This window comes from Camponotus vicinus, unplaced genomic scaffold (assembly GCF_025532165.1).
Source record: "Camponotus vicinus isolate PSW18456_S1 unplaced genomic scaffold, iyCamVici1.0 SCAF_3, whole genome shotgun sequence".
Taxonomy (NCBI): Eukaryota; Metazoa; Arthropoda; class Insecta; order Hymenoptera; family Formicidae; genus Camponotus; species Camponotus vicinus.
This window is the reverse complement of record NW_028141967.1, coordinates 10,098,554-10,104,728: the sequence shown is the minus strand read 5'-3', so window position 1 is coordinate 10,104,728 and position 6,175 is coordinate 10,098,554.

Here is a 6,175-nt window from a genome sequence, read left to right as displayed (position 1 = left end):
ATTCATTCTAACCACTGATGCATCTGGATATGCGGTCGGAGGAGTGCTCAGTCAAGGAATAATAGGGAAAGATCTACCCGTTGCCTACACGTCTCGAATTCTAAATTCCGCCGAACAAAATTATTCTACAATAGAGAAAGAATGTTTAGCTATCATTTATTGTGTAAATCATTTTAGACCTTATTTATACGGAAGAATATTCACTATAGTAACTGACCATAAACCATTAGTGTGGCTACACTCCATCAAGGATCCTTCCTCAAGATTATGGAAGTGGAGAATGAAACTCTCTGAATATCAGTATGAAATACAATATAAAAGGGGAACTCTAAATTATAACGCTGATGCCTTATCCAGAAATCCACCCGTCGACGTGGCTATTCCGTTATTCCTCATTGATGAAGGAGAATATTCATCCGACGAATCCATATTTTCGTATACGCCTCAAAGGCCAAAGGGAAAATCTAGTACACCTGAAGGTCAGAATGCAGGACCTAATCAGGAAGACATGGGAAACTATCAAAAAACCGCCGAGACTTCGGCCCCCGTAGAGCGTCAACCAGCAGAAGATTATCAAAATTATTCTGTCGAACAAGAAAATAACAATTATGGAGTCACAATCGAAGAAGTTACTGACTCTGAAGACAGCGATGATACGGATTATACTGAAATAATAGAATCCGACATTGTACCGTATCAGTCAAACCCACAACAACTGAATCCACCAGCTCTTCCACCATGGAGTGTTACGTCCTATTCGATCGTTTATTCAACGATTCTGCAGGGCGCACCGTGCAGGGACGAACAATATTATATCTCTCTATTTTGTTTTTCAGGGCAACCTGCCACGCCGGCTATACCCTGGGACGCCGAGAGATTAGGATCTATAGGACGCTTCTTTTCGGAGGTATTTTAGGATTGACAAATAAATATGCAGATTTATTATATTATAAATTTCTATTTTCTTTTCTTTATTTTATCCTTCCTCGTTCTTTTACATTAGTTTATAAGGTAATTTTGGCGAAATTAAACTATGAATGATATATGTCGTCTACCGTTCCCAAGAACTCCTCACTATCTAAGTAATCTAAAATTTGGTTAGTTTCAAAATCCGCGAAGCTCTCTTCGGCTGGAGAGATGTCTATCGGTTCTGGGTCTATCTACCCAAGAGCGACCGGAGAGTAATTCGGGGTAGAATAACCTGAAAATGAATCAGGGGTTTGTGGAGGGCATGGCGATGGCACAGTCTGCACTTGTTGGTCTCGAGTTCTTCTTATTTCTCCGTTTCTCTCGAAAGCTAGGAGAAGTGCTGGGGGAATTCTGACCGTTGGGTTATCCAAATCGTACACGACTGTTGGGCAATCGCTAAGGTGATCAGAGTCCTCGTCTGTCAGCAGAAGGTCCTCTTCTTCACTCGATTCTTCGCCTGCTGGTATCGCTGAGAAGTTACCGTTGTTGGTTTCGGGGTTTAATTCAGGAGGCAAAGGAGCGAAGGACAAATCAAAGAAAGTATCTTCGCGATCGTTGGCGGCGCGTAAAATACTAGAAGGGATATTGTCCCTATCTACAAATAATTGCCGTGCGATAGAGGGGCGATCTCGTAATAACCGCTGTCTGAATAGTTCTCTGCGAGTTACGCCTGCGTTTTGCAGAGGGAATTCGCGGCGGGTTATTGGGTCTGGTCGTCGGGCGCTAACCATCTATTATCGAAATAATTTGAGTTTTAAAATTTGTTTTATTGAAAGGATAATTTGAAATTATTTCGCGGCATCTAATACTTACGATGGAAATTTCGAGGGGTCACCTGTCAAAAAAGAATGTACCGCGTAAATCTAAAGTTTCGTAACCGGTTTAGAGAAAGAGACAGGACAGATTCTGAAATCGCGACTCCTCATTTATTATGAGAGAAAATTATTAGTTAATTACCTCACATGCAGTGACGTGGTAAGGAAGGGGGTGTAGGAATGTTTGAATATCAGATGGATACCGTACCTACTGGTTTAGTTTTATTATTATTAAATAATTCTTCTAATATATGATACTAAATCAGAGTTATCATACTATGTGTCAGTCGGTCCTTAAAGAGTGCGTCCCATGCTCTACGACGAGTTTCGATGTGCAAGACGTCACGTCACAGCGGCACAGAGTCCGTAAAGAAAATTCCTCTAAAGAAAATTCTTCGCGGAAACGGCAGAGGGGTAGGGTAGGCTACCCAATGCACATCGATTGACAAGTCGAAAGCGACGATTCACTCTTGTGGATAAAACCAAAGACAGACTGAGCGTTTAATGTTCAAAGGCAATCAACGTACTCGTGTTATCGGAAGGAGAAGACATTGGAATTGTATGAAGGTAAGTTGTTGACTATTATGTATAATAAAATTCTTCAATATGTCATGCAAAAATAATAATAATATTCGGTTGATGGTTGCAGATCACGAGAGATGAAAAGGAAAATATTGAATAATTAAAACGAGTACTTACCCAAAAGTACTGCAGTTGGAAGTGCTCGTCGAACCTCCGCTGTGGACTGTCGACCTCAGTGATGCCCTGGCAGGAGAGTCGAAGGAGCCGGTAGTAAATAATTGGCAGAAGACCGTGATGATGTTCAAATAAAACACTTTTATTGTTCAAGTATACTACTGTCTTACAGCTCTCGCGACTAAGTTTTTAAGTCGAATAATGTTTTGAGACTAAGTCTTTATTTCGATTTTAAATGGTTCGTGACTGCTACTGTTCTTGTTCTTCAGAGAGCTCCTGGTCAAATGCTAGGTGATGTTGTCTCAAGAGCGTCGGGTCAAATGCGCGGAAGACTGAGCTGCGCTCCCTGAGGTACCCTCTGGTCCCTACTCCGTGCCGGCTATCCGCAGTGGTAGGAGAATGCGGCGCTCCCGGGCGTAGGCGGCTTGACCGCCGCTTGCCGCTATAGCTGTCCTTCTTCTTCGAGCGCGCTATGACGTGGTGGCCGCGCTCATGCGTGGGGATAGTGGGGACGACGGAGCTGTCAGTATTGTCCATGCATCGAGCTCGTTAATTCATTTTACAAAGGTAAGGCTTTTACAATAGGTTTTTAGTCACCAGAATTTTAATAATTTGCATGCATATATTTTTTAATATAGAATCTCAACCTCTTTCAATAGAAGTGTGAATGATCGTTCTAGCATGTTCCGTTTAGAATTGATTTTTAACTTTCTTTATATTAATTATATAGTTTTAGTTAACAATGTTATAAACAAATTCTGGTGTTATAAACCATTATAATTACAATTTGCTATATAATAATTATACGATATATGTATATATGTATGTGCATATAGGTGCATGGTCTAGATAATTGTTAATAATAATTGTGTTACATTATAATATAAAAATGTATTAATTATTCTTTTTATTATTCAGCTCTTGGAACAAAGGATGTGGCGAGCTTTTTTATCACCGGATGCAGGTGTTCGCCGTGCCAGGCAGTCGCGCCAGGCAGTCGCGCTGGGCCTTATCTTATCGCTGAGTGAGCTCATGTGCAGCTGCACCGGATGAAGCTCGGAGGGTCGCTTATCTTTTGGTGAGTGAATTTATAACGCTTTATAAATTGATTTAATAATTTCATTCGTTATAATTTATTCATATATTCTTTACTTGTTAATTGTATAGAATATATATATATATATACTTATATATATTGTTTGTAAAAGTTAATAAATGTAATTGTTAAAAATTTTATCTTCATTATTTTATTAATTAAATATGTATTATACATATTGTTATTTCTCTTTTGAAGGCTTGAAAGTTTGCAAAAAAAAATTGCATTACTGTTGGATCTTTGTTAGTTAATGATATGGATTAATTTAACATATAATATATATATATATTCTTTTATAATTTATAATTTCGTAATAACTTATTACTCTTGCAATAAGAAAGCGCTCCTTATAATATTCATACATTATATATTTGCGAGTCCCTTTCGCATTAAGACTCGGCACGGACGTCGAAAACATTAGGGGAGATAACAAAGTAATAGGGGAGATAACGCGGTACGCTGGACTTAGCCTTGTGCTCTTATAAGGAGACTTATTATTCGTCTCAATAATAAAATCATGCATAATGAATTTTATAAGACCATACATTCATTATTATTATTAATATGTATATTTATTACCTTGTATTATTATTATTTAAACTTTATATTTCATGTGTGTTATATATGTGTAAAGTTTTGTTATAACAAAATTTATTTAGTAGTTATATAGATTTATAATTCTGCACACAGTAAAGAGTTATGAGCTTTATTTTGCATTATTGGTTTTATTAAATCAGAATCTTTATTATTTATAATTTAAATAATTTAATATATTTGTCTTATATAGTTATTATATTTTTCAGATAATTTGTAAAACGACATTCTGTACAGAAGATATTCGAGGGTGCATATCATTTATAGCTTGACTGTATTTTAATCGACAATATAGAATGTTTATTAGACTATTGTCGGAGCGGATTAAAATACTCACATAGGATCATCTGGCCATGACTTATTAACTCTATGCACCTCTAATTGCGGATAAGTTTTGGATATTTTGAAATATTTTAATATTATTTTGAATGCGCTTGACTTGATAACTTTCGGTCATTTATTAAATATATTTATACATTAATTAATGTTGAGCTTTTCACATAATGAAAATGGTTTATTATTTGGTTGTCATTGCTTACTCATTATATTTCAATTGTATAAAATTTTGCAATCAAAATGAAAAATATATGTATTATTTGGCAATAATGGGTGGATTAGATTTTATATAATTTATTATTATGTAGTGAAGTTTTATTTGAATAACTATATAGAATATACGTATATGAAAAGAGATTTTTATAATGTATTAATTATTATGTTCTTATGCTTAGAGTTTAAACGTGTTATTATTTGAATTTTTCTTATTTGTCTAGGTTGCATATATAGTATATATATATGTTGGAAGGGATATGGACCAATGGATTATTCACGGACAACAGACAGGCTTAAACCATATAAGAATATGCAGCATTGAAAGGATTTTGAGGAATCTGTGCGAATTATTTCGGAAGTTTATTTGGTAAGTTTATTATTTTGATAAGTTAATTAATGAATTAAAGGTTTTATTTAATTATATCATATATTTATAAAATATATATTATATATATAATATATGTATTCATGTATAATATTATGTATTTTATATGTATTTAATATTTAGTATTTTAATGCATTATCTTTTAAATTTTTATTAATAACTACATATGCATTTATACTAATAATGAGGGTGACAAGTCTGTCCGAGCTTGTTTCGCGGTTTAATTCTTATTAATTTTTACATATGATATTACGTATAGCGCTGTCTCTCTCACTCGCGCGAGTCACCCGATAGTGCGTTCTCTCTCACTTTCACGTACTACTACCTATTGAGGTCTTGTGTATAAATTTCGATAGATGTAGTCGGTTAATTATATATTTGAGGAGGCATATTTGTGATTTGTTATTGAAATATATTTCTAAGGAATTTTATTAATAAATATATTTTTATTTTTTCCGTATAGCGTTTTCGTTAGGTGATGAAAATATTGGGACACCCGGTGGACAACCAAGTGGAGGCTATGTTTATAGGGTGACTTATTATTCTGCATGCAGCAAAGAGTTACGTATAAAATTTTATTCATAATAATTTCTTGACATTTCTTTATTATTTAGTTATTGTTTAGTAGTTATTATTTAATTTAATATATTTATTGTTGAAATTTAATATATTAATATTTGATTTATTATACTTCTTTTACTATTTGTTTTTTTTTTTACTCCTATATAATTATATACATTTATAAAATATTAAACCTTTTTAATATAGTAATTTTGATCAATCAAACTTTTATAATGGTAATAGATTTTTGTATAGATTGATTTGTTAGTACATTTTTGTTAAGTTAATTTTTCATACGGCCAAATATTATTTGATTATTATTTTCAGTTGCTGGGTCTTGGAATTCTTGCTACTTATTTATAAGAAGTTGTCTTACATTATTAGGAAGAGGATAAATATTATATATATATAGGATCATAAAAAGTGTGTAAGTATGTATTATATTTTGAATGGTTTATTTAATAATTTCTATAGTAGATTTTCTTATACATTTATTATATTTTTCAG